Genomic DNA, 12,146 nt, shown 5'->3' on the forward strand with positions numbered 1-12,146 from the left:
TGGAGAGAGATGAGACGAAAGTATAATTTTTCTGACCGAAACCTTACCCGATATATAATTATCTCATCAAAAATTTTGTGTTTCTTTTCATTGATTCTCATTTAATTTTTGTCACACAAGCTAAACGAAGTAATTTTATGTCTTTATCTCGGGATTTTACTTTTATTTTCTTAAATTCCAAAATAATGTTTGTTAGCAAATATTTGTACAAATCAGAAACGTTTTATCAAGAAAAGTATTAAGCCAATCAAATATCAACGACATACATTAAGTTTAGATTCATCATTGATTTATTATATTCTCATAGTTAAACCCAAAAGATCGTTGATTACCTTTGTTTAAAAAATTCCTTTTACTTCTTAAATTTACATATGATGGGATTCTGATTAAAATTTGTCATTAAGCCCCTAAAATGTCAGCCACAACCTTGCTGGATGTTACAAAGGTGTCTGTAGATTCCATGGCCGAGACATCAAAAGGTGGGCCAGGAAGGGCCATGACCGACGAAGGGTCAGGATGATCTGGTGCTATAGACACCGAGGAAGGAATGACGAACAGAGGAGATTGATAGGCCTAAAATAAGTCTATTCCCGCAAGTATACGGGGTCAAGTTATAGTAAGTTAGTAAATTCGTGAATCGTCCCAAGGGATAGGTAGGCAACTTCGGATATTAAAGGCGAGTTTGACCCAATAATAAAGATGTTAATAACTACTTAGACTAAAACACACACACACACACCACTTCATATATTTGATGTTTGATTTGCAAGAAATAAGAAAATAAATAAAATTAACTAAAATATCTAAGTGAGAGGTAAGAGGATCTCTAAGGTTATAAAATCCACAGCATAATTTCACTTTATAAAACAAGCACTTAATTACTTAAATCTCTTTTGTATTTACTCGGGATCCAATATAATGAACTATTTGGATTCCAGATGATGTTCTAGATAAAACAATTTTATAATTACTAATTCTAATTGTCTTCCTTATAGGGATTCAGATCGCTTAACTATTATTCATCATCTAAAATGCATACTCCATCTAACAACTTAACGAAAGTATGAAATATCTAATTATGAGGCATGAGTAATGGAAAGAAAATCCAATCCATATAGATAAACAATCAATAGACATTAAAGCACATCAAGGGATTTAATTAATCAAGAACAAGTGTTACAAAGATCCAAAATGGGTTTCATTCACAACCTTAGATTGCTAAGTTAACTATACATGAAATCTAGAGTAACATTCATTGACATTGTAAAATAAATGAAAACACTAAGAAGTTAATGGAAAGAAATCACCAAGAATGTTCAAATTCCATATCCCCATGTATCTCCAATTTGTCCAAAATTTGTTCCATTTGTGCTCAAGAATCTTACTCCAAGAATTCCAAGTAATAGCTATTTTATTGCACCCAAATAAGAAAAAGAAAGAGAAGGAAGAAATTAGATGTAGAAAGAAGTTGGAAAGAAGAGATGAAAAGGGAGGTAGAGATGATAGATGAATATGGAAGGAAGAAGGAGAAGACTACTAATGGAAGAAAGAATAGTGGTAGAGAAGAAGTAGTAGTAGTAGTAGTAGTAGTAGTAGTAGTAGTAGTAGTAGTAGTAGTAGTAGTAGTAGTAGTAGTAGAGAAAGATGGATTTTTAGTAGTAGAGAAGAGAGAATAGGTTGGAGAAAGAAATAGGTAAGAGGAGGTTGAGAGGGCTTTCAAGTCTAAGTTTTAATGGAGGAGCAAGAGTTTCTATATAGGGTTAGGGTTTGGTATGGTTAAAATGGTAAAAAAGAAACAAAAAGGGTTACTTTTGGAATTTATAAGGGTTAAATTGCAAAACCCTAAAAATAACCAAATGCATTTGGCGGCTGGGTAGGGTTTTTGGTGTTAGGGTTTTTAATCGGAAGCTATGGTGCTTTGTGTGCAAGATAGCACGGTGGAACGGTAACATAAACTGTCGGATTAAAGGAGTTGCGGATCTGGATGGTTTGAGAAGGGGCCACGTGTCCGGGAGCATGATTCTAAGTAGCATCGGGTAACATGAAAGTAAGCCTAAAGGAGCAGATGCACAGGAGCCGTTAGATCTTGAAAACGCGGAGGGTAACGGCCACGATTAAAACGTGGGAGTGGGAGTACAGAAGCAAGTTAGAGCGCGTCACACTAGATCAGGCTTATAAGGGCCATTTCGATGTCCAGCGGAAACACGGGAATTAGATGAGACGACAACTAGATTGCGCCACGTGTCCCGAACAATCCCGCACGTCCGAATGTCTACCGAGTGTGTCCCACCTGGTCAACAACCTTTGACTCAACTCTGACCTTGTTTATTCCTTTGTCCGGACTCCGATTTGACTTCTGTTTTCTCCTACGGACTCGTCTCGACCTCTACTTTTCAACCACGCACTGGCCTTGGCCAAATTACCAGAATGTCCTTGACTCCAAATGACCAAAATACCCTTCATGCATCTTTTCCTCGTTTTTACCGTTTTTCACACCTGACTCTGCAAAAGACACCTAATCAAGAAAACCAACCATTTTATTATAATAAAGACTCGAAACCGAATAACTTGGCTAAATTAAACGACTTAGATGGGACATTTTCATGACCCATCAGAGATGCTGAAGGCACCTCTGAAGCCAGGACAGTGAGATCAGATGCTAGAAGAACCTCTAGCACCAGGTCTGAGAGCGATGACCGAGCCAACTGAGAAACAATGGTCGAGGGATGAATAAGAGGTGGTTCCGAAATATTAAAGGTACCATCATTGGAGATGGAAACAAAAGGAGCATATGGCGGAAGTATAGGTGGTGAGAGGAAGGATGAGTTGGCCATTGGAAATCGATTTTCAAGAAAGATGACGTCCCGGGAAGTTGAAATCCGACGAGTTTGAAAATCGTAGATACGATAACCCTTTTGGCCGAAAGGAGAGCTAATGAAAATGTCGGTTGAGGCACGAGGATCCATATTTGTTTTGACTATGGGGATTCTCGCGTAACATAAACAACCAAAAATGCGAAGATGGGAAAGATCTGGAGAAGAGCCCAAGAGTTTATCATGAGGTGACAAACCGTTGAGAATGGGACTGAGAAGTTTATTTATTAAATAAACGGTAGTTAATACGCATTCTCCCTAAAAGTGATGGGCCTAAAAAGGTTACACCCTAAAAGGTCTATACCCGCAAGTATACGGGCGTCAAGTAGTAATAACCCGCTAAGACCGGGATCCATCCTCAGAGAAACTTATTTTAAGACTGATGGGCCTAGAAAGTTTCCTAAATAGGTCACCACCCGCAAGTATACGGGCGTCAAGTAATAGTTCCGGTAAGACCGGTTCGTTCCTCAGAGACTAAGTGAAACCTATTCTAAGACTTGGAAGTAACTTGGTTTTTGGTTTTGATGAGGTTTTGGTAATAAAATAAAATAAATAAAATATTAAAATAAAATTACGGAAAGAAAATAATTACAAATGATACAAGGAACTCAAATGGGGGAGAGCCTAGGGTTTTCTGAATCCGTCTTCCTAACAATTCTAACGACAAATTAATTTTGGTCTGATTAGATAGTTCTTTATATAACTCAGGTTTTTAGTCCATGAACGGTCTAAAAACCCGGAAGATTTTATCGTTAAAATGGTAAAAACTTTAATAAATTGTCGAGAAAATGATTATTACGACTTCATCTAAACCCTAGATAGAAAATTAGTTCTTCATGATAAAGGATGGAAGCTTAAATATATGGAAAAAGGAAAGAAAAGTAGAAAAGTTGGATTTCTTACTGATTTTGTAGCCAAACAGAGCCTTAGGAAGTGATTTCCTTCTGTTTTTCCTGTTTTCTGCCAAACAGACCCTTAGGGAAAACGATTTTCTCGTCTTCCCAGAAACGGATTCCCTGTGGGAAAATTATTTTCTCACCTTCTCCAACTCTCTATCTCTCTCTAACTTTCTGTTTCTTTTCTCTTAACCTCTTTCTCTCACTATAATCTCTGTTAATCTCTCTCTTTCTCACTTAAAAGAGATACAAAAATCAAAAGTATGAAAGAATGAAGATACTCTCTGTTTTTATTTCAAAACTAAATCATTACATCTCTCTCTCTCTAACTTTGTAACATCAATCTCTCTCTGTTCTTTGTAATCTCTTTCTCTCTCACTAAGAAACAGAAATAAAAAGAATACAAGAAAAATTGAAAAGAAAACAAATAATCGAAACAAGCTAGAGATGATGATGATTTCTCTCTCTCTCTCTCTATACATCAAAAGATAACAAAGTTGATTTCTCCCTCAACTCTCTGTATCCTAGCTTTCTCTAATAACAAATCTCTCTTCTCACTCTCTCTGTTTACCTCTTTCTATCACTAAAAGAAACAAAACAAGAATAAGAAAACAAAAGTGACAATCAGAGATGATTGATGAACCAACTGACTTCCCTCTGTTCTTAGCCGTGAGACTCCCTCTCTCTCTCTCTCTATCTCTCTGATATTTATCTTTTAGTTGAGCTTTTTGAGAGGATTTGACCCCCAAAAGTGAGATGCCCAATAACTCTGTTCTCTCTCTGTCTTATACAAACAGAGGAGACCAAATCCCAGCTCCGAGCTTGCTGTCTCTTTCTAAAAAATATCAATAGAATCCTCTTCAATCTTAATCTTTCCATCTCAAAGCAATCACCAATCATCTTCCTGATTATCTCTATCAATCTCCTTTCTTTCCTTCTCGGTTTTAAAGATAAAGAAAATCTCTCTCTCTCTCTCTCTCTCTCTCTCTCTCTCTCTGCAACTCCAGCCGAGATCCTCTGTTTGAATTTCAAGAGAGATAGGATATCTTCTCTCACAATCAGAGTTTTAAGAATCTCCTTTCTCTTTCCATTTATTAGAAGATAAGATAGAGAGAGATTTCGAAACCCTGATCTTCATCTCTGTAAAGTATTTCTTATTTCCCTAAGAGAAGATTATCTCTCTCTCTGTCTCTCTCAATATAGTAATTGAAATCATTCCAAGTTCATCCTAATCTCTTTGTGATCTCTTTCCATTAAAGAAAGAAAGAAAAATACTTTCTATCTCTCTAACTTTATGATTTCTATCTAAATCCAGCCGGGTCCATCTCTGTCTATCTCTCTCGATTTTTCTTCTTCCATCTTGATCAAATATTATCCTTCTCTGAGATTATTCTCTAGATTTCCTCTTCAATTAGCCCACAATAGAATCTCTATAAAAATCCTCTCTTCTCTCTGTTCATGTTCTTTGTTCTCTCTCTCTATATTGAAAGAGAAACTTTCTTAAACTATCAGTAGAGAAGATGCAAGGATTTCCCAAGATTTTTGGGTCATTCACGTGAATGTCAAACACGGAGGATTCAGTGCTTCTCGGCGCTATTTAAGATCTTGCAACAGGCGTTTGGATTTTTGCCACATGGATGAAAGCTAACCGGGCCATTGGATCTCGCGGGAGCATCCACAAAACAGTTAGACGCGGCTCTAGCTGATCAAACCCCTAAGAATCCCGAATTTTGTACCTCTCTGCCCGAGTGAATACCGCACGCGAATACGTTGCGCCTCTGGTCAGCGACACGTGTCCATCTTGGTCTTTTGTCAATTGACTTTGACCAGAATTTAACCTAGTCTATCTTGCTCGTCCGGACTCTGTTTGGATTCCCGTTTTCTCCTACGAACTCGCCATGGACCCCTCTTCTCATCCGAGCATCAACATTATCCAACATTAACATGCTACCTTTGTCACAAAATGACCAAAATGCCCTTCTTTTATCCATTTTTCGCGCTAAACTCCTTAGAAAACACCTGAGTGAGGAAACACAAGCAAAAAATTAGAGTAACAGCTCGAACTGGACTAACTAACCCGAGTTAAGAGATTCAGATGGGACATTTTCATGTCTCATCAAAGACTTAGAAGTAGCACGGTTTTTGTTTTTGAAAGTGGTTTTGGTGATAAAATACTAAAGAAATTCAAGGTAAGGAACTACCCGAATTCCGGAAGATGTTTTCATTAAAACCCCGATTGGTAATCATTTTATTTTGAAAAACAAACCTCTAAACTATTATCTATCAATTGATAAATATACACCATCAAAGGATTTAACCTAAGCATGATGTATCAAACCTAAAAGCATAGAAAATGAAAAGATAACCGATTTAACAAAATAACTTAAACGTTGAAGCACGATCAAAAGAATTCATCAAATAATTATATGTCGTCTAAAAGATCGAATATGGTTTCATCATCAACCGCCTAGATAGAAGATTAGTTGTCCATGAAACGAGATTAAACTAGTAAGACGATTAAGAGATAAAAATTGAGGAAGAATTAGGCTTTTCTCACTGATTTTCCTTTGGCAACCAAACGCACCCCTAAGGAAAATAATTTTCCAGCAGCACTTCCTAACCAAACATGGTTTTCTTCTCCAACAAAATTTATCTTTCTCTTTCTACTTGATGAGTCATGAAAATGCCTCATCTGAATCTCTTAACTCGGGTTAGTTAGTCTATTTCGGGCAGTTACTCTGATAAATTGTGTTTTTCTCTTTCCAGGTGTCTTTTATGGAGTTCAGTGTGAAAAACAGATACAAACGGGAGAAAAACACACCTAGGGGCATTTTGATAATTTGGAGATTATTGTAGTGTGGTGATTAAGCCAATTTTTGATGCTCGGATGAAAGTAGAGTCCAATACGAGTTCAACGGCGAAGACGGAAGTCAAATCGGAGTCCGGATGGAAGAATTAGACAAAGTCAAAGTTTGCGTCAAAAATCAAATCTATCTGTCACACGTGGCGCAAATCCATAGAGGGAATTCAAATTCGGTACTGTGTTGGGCTAGTTTCGGGATTGTGCAAGAGGGCCCGATCCAGTACATCCATACGCAGGTTGCTACTATAGTCCTGGGTACTCCATGCCTTCGTCTCCACACACGCTGAGATCTAACAGATGATTTTAGTCTGCGTCATGCGGCTTCACCGGATGGATGGATACAGCTTATTTAACTGTACCGCGATGCAACGAGTAAGTTCCCTTTAACAGCCAGCGCGTCAATGACTGATTCATGCCCAAATTTGTGTTAATCTTCTCTCGCCTCTTTCTCTTATCGTTTGAAAATAAGAAATGGATAGGAATAAAGAGAGAGAAAGAACTGAGATATTAGGGAGAGAGAGATATCTTCTCAGTTAAAGAACTAACTCCTTCTACTACAAAAAGAAAACATGGAGCAGTGGAGCAAGTTATCTCGGTTTGGATCTCATCTTTGGGGGGACTCTCGGATTTTCGGGGTTGATCCTCTCGAACTCAAAAGAACAACAAGATTAGAGAGAGAGAGAGAGAGCTCGGCCGAGAAAAGATAGAGAGACAGGGATCATCATTTTTCTATAAATCATCACTGTTATTTACTTCCATGTATCATTCATCTTTTTCTCTTCTTATATAATTCTTCCTTCTTTGTGAGAGAGAGAGATTTATAGAGAGAATTTAGAGAGAGATTACAGAAAGAGAGATTGTAGAGATTACAGAGAGAGAAAGAAATTACAGAAAATAAAAGAAGAAATCCGAATTTCTTTGTTATTTATCTTGTTCTTGCTTTACTGTTCCTGTTAGTGAGAAAGATAAACAGAGAGAGTGTGAAGAGAGAGAAAATACAGTAGAATGAGGAAGAAACAGGAAGTTAGAGAGAGAAAAAGAGTTGGAGAAGACGAGAAAAGAGAGTGGAAAATAATTTTCTCACGAAGAAAATATTTCCGAGAAGATGAGAAAATCTTTTTCCCTTAAGGCGCGTTTGGAGGATAGACGGGAAAATCAGAAGGAAATCATTTCCAGCTAAGAAAAGTTATGTTCTTCTTCCATTTTCTCTCTTATTCTTCGTATTTATTTTAATGTCATATTAAGATTAAGGGTTATTTCCCTAATGGCCCCCTACTTTGTGACCAGCTTCCCGCCTGGCCCCCTACTTTACGAAAAATACCCATATGGCCCCCTTCCGTTATAACACCGTAACTCTCTCTCTTCCATTTCTTTTCTCTCTCCTCCAACATGTTTTCTCTCTCTGCCACCTCGTTAAAACCAGCCAACTCATCATCTTCTCCGGGAAGGTCGCCGGCCGACCAATTTTCCGGCCGGCGACCTTCAAACCTAAAAAAAAAAAATATATTTTTTTATTTCATCTCTCCTCTCTCTCTCTCGCTAAACTCCGGCGAAGGGGAGTTACCCTTCGCCGGAGTTCGGGAGACCTTAAAGGTCTGCCGGAACAGACCTTCATGGTCTGCTCGAACAGACCATGAAGGTCTGTTCCGGCAGATCTGGAAGGTCTGCCGGAACAGACCTTCTAGGTCTGCCCGAGCAGACCTTTGAGGTCTGCCCGAGCAGACCTTTGAGGTCTGCCCGAGCAGACCTTGAAGGTCTGTTCCGGCAGACCTTCCAGATCTGCCAGAACAGACCTTCATGGTCTGTTCGAGCAGACCATGAAGGTCTGCTCGGGCAGACCTCCGAGCAGACCTCATGGTCTGTTCCGGCAGACCTTTAAGGTCTCCCAAACTCCGGCGAAGGGGGTTACCCTTCGCCGGAGTTTAGAGAGAGAGAGAGGAAGTCAAAAAAATTTTTTTTTTTTTTTTTCTTGAGAGAGAGAGAGGAGAGATGAAATAAATTTTTTTTTTTTTTTAGGTTTGGAGGTCGCCGGCCGGAAAATTGGTCGGCCGGCGACCTTCCCGGAGAAGATGATGAGTTGGCTGGTTTTAACGAGGTGGCAGAGAGAGAAAACATGTTGGAGGAGAGAGAAAAGAAATGGAAGAGAGAGAGTAACGGTGTTATAACGGAAGGGGGCCATATGGGTATTTTTCGTAAAGTAGGAGGCCAGGCGGGAAGCTGGTCACAAAGTAGGGGGCCATTAGGGAAATAACCCTAAGATTAACTAACCCATCAATTTAGGGTTAGGATGAAACCACATTCAAAATTTTAATCGGGGTTTTAACGAAAACATTTTCCGGAATTCGGGTAGTTCATTATCTTGAATTCCGAGTTATGAAAAAAAGAGTACTTCAATTTGTCTAAGTATTTGTTCTTAAAAATAATTTTATGTGGTGAATTCAGAAACCTTAGTCTCTTTCCCTTAGATCATCCCCCCATTTGAGTTCATTTTCATTTCCGTAATTTTATTTTAATATTTTATTCATTTTATTTTAAAACCAAAACCAAATCATTTTATTCTAAAATCTTATTACTTCCTAGTTTTAAAATAAGTTTAACTAGTCTCTGAGGAACGAACTGGTCTTACCGGAATTATTACAACTTGACACACCCGTGCACTTGCGGGTGTAGACCTATTTAGGAATCTTTCTAGGCCCATCACTACTGTTTTTATTTTACTTCAAATCAGAAAATCAAAACTCAATTGAAAGAGAAGATTCATATAATATTAAGAAATAAAACAATCCTTTCTCTTTATACAAATCTCTATCAATTCTAGACTTTGTTCCTCTATAAATCTATCTCTATTCTGTTTTCTCTCTTTCACAAAAGGAATACAGGAGATCAAGAAGAAAAGATAAATAAGAACAATGCTCTCTCTATCTCTCTCTGATCTTTATACTTAGTTGAGCTTCATAGAGGATTCGACCCCCCAAAGATGAGATGATCTTCTATGTTTTATGACCTCTGTTTATATAGAAGAGAACAGTAGTGCTGATGTCGAAAATTGGCTCCCGGTTAAATCAACATGGAAAGGGGAGTTGATGCATGACAGCCTCCGTTATGATGGTATATTCTGTTTAGAGAGGGGAGATTCCTCTGCTCAGCTCTCCTTCTCTACTCTGCTCCGCTCCTCTGCTCTGCTTCTCTGTTCTGCTCTACTCCTCTGCTCTGCTCCGCTCCTGATTCCTTGCTCCATCTCCTGATTCCTTGCTCATGTTCGTCTGTTCCCGAGGGGGGAAAACCTGCAAAGGGTTCGAAAACTGCTACGACACTCAAGACAGCCAGAGTGCTCTCTGCAGTAAAAGAATGAATCTTGATCGATCCTTTTGGGGGGCGAGTTATGAGAACTCTGAGTATGGGGTGATCTTTTCTGGAGTGAAGAGATCGTGTCCTGCGAAGGACGAAGTGGGGGGCCTTTTATAGGCGAAGTTAGGCCGACTATGATTAGTGGTGGTGGTGAGGCGGTGGCCGTCAAACTGTAAGGGAAGTTACCTCTTTTCCGTATCTAGGGTATCTCTTCGAGTCTATCCCGGATCTTTGATAGGTGAAAGTTCCTAAGTTCAAGGATACTTTGTATATATCTTGCCGGAGTGATAGACTTTAAAGGAGAAGTTTCCTCTTTTAGAGACGTGGAGTCCAATCGGGCTTAAACACTTCAAGATGTGAAGCCGACTGAGATCTTTCTAGAAAGTCCGGGATTAAGTCATTAGGTCGCGCAACGCTGATATCTCCCCAGTCTTGGGCGTAAGATATGGGCCGAACCCGTGGAGACCCCCCTTATTCCTTTTGAGATCCCAGGCCTGATCTATTCATGCCAAGGGCGTTTAATGCAGAGCTGGTTTCTTCCGGGCGACCTCCCAGTTAGGGGAACGTATGGTGGACCATTAGGTGTTCAGCTGTCCTGCTACCTTAAGCCGAGTCGTTCCAAGAGACTTCAGGTTTGATCTTGACTCTTCAGACGTTAGTCAACGTCTGGACATTTTATGCATCATCAAGTAGCATGATAGACAAACATATAAACATATATAATGAGTTCATGGGATAAAACATTTAACCGAAAATTCTTCCCATGACATAAAATGACCTAGAGACATCATGTTCATCACAACAATACTATATCTTTAAATGAAACTTGAAGTTCTTGATAAGTTGTTTACCTTTCTCCATGAGCAAGAGCATATTTTCCATCCATATCTATCTCCTATTTATACAACAAGACAAGAACTTCATTAGGTGCCTTGTGTCTCTTATGTGTCAAGATAACAAACCATTAGGTTTAAAGTCAACAAGACAAGTGCATCTTATGTGTCAAATAACAAGTCCATAAGGTGTCAAGACAGCACAACTCATTCTTGAACTACATATGTGGTATATGAACTAGATATAGAGTTTCTTAAGCCCAATACTTAATGGGCTAATTGGATGGGAGATACTATTGTGCTCGTACATATTAGGCCCATTTGTAAAGTACAAGTCCCAAAGTTTACATTCTCCCACTTGGCCCATACAATTAAAATCATATATTTGCAAGATTCTATTATTGCAAATCGATTAAGGGTTTAAACAATATCGCACGCATTTAAGAAACTCAATCCGAATCTAGTGTACCACAACAAGTAAGTTATTAATATGTCATAGCGGTTATACATCTTAAAGCGACATAGTTAATTCTATGTACCACAACATTTGAACTCACCTAATACGCTCATCCTAAGGAGATTAGATACAAAATCATTCACATAATTGATTTTGTTTCTTATAGTTTGAATATCTTCCAAGACAGTTTCAGTCTTGCCAAGACTATTCCTGTAACTTTTCAACTCATTTCTATTTTGTACACTTGAGTACACAGGAATAAGGAAACATAATATTATGAGATCTCTATAGTGTTTGTAGAAACTAATATGTTCATTCAATCCATAACGTTACAAAGATAACTAAGACCTATAGATGCAACATGTTCCTTAAATGTCTTAGCTATCAATCCTTAAGTTAATGGATCTGCAACCATAAGCATAGTACTTATATGTTCTACAACCTCTGTATGTTTCCTGACCTCCTCTTTGACAATAAGATATTTGAGCTCAAGGTGTTTGCTCCCTCGATAACTAGAATACTTATCATTCTTAGGGAAGAAGACTGCAACACTATTATGACAATTTAAATTCTCTGCGGTCTGGCAATAGAGTTGACGATTCCAAACCCTGAGATAAAATTTCGCAGCCATAAAGCATGAATTGTGGCTTCATAACATGCCACAAACTCAGCCTCCATTGTGCACAACGCATAAATACTCTACTTAATGCTTCTCCATGATATAGTTCCTCCGGCTAAGAGAAACACATATCTTGACGTGGATTTTCTACTATCAGAGCACCCAGCAAAGTCGGAGTCTGAATAACCTATCACTTCCAGATTGTATGTTCTTCTGAAAATAAGCTTATAGTCTTTGGTTCCTTGTAAGTACCGGAT

The sequence above is a fragment of the Eschscholzia californica genome, unplaced genomic scaffold (assembly GCF_041429995.1).
Source record: "Eschscholzia californica isolate CP2 unplaced genomic scaffold, dmEscCali1.0.p SCAF_3, whole genome shotgun sequence".
NCBI classification, from domain to species: domain Eukaryota; kingdom Viridiplantae; phylum Streptophyta; class Magnoliopsida; order Ranunculales; family Papaveraceae; genus Eschscholzia; species Eschscholzia californica.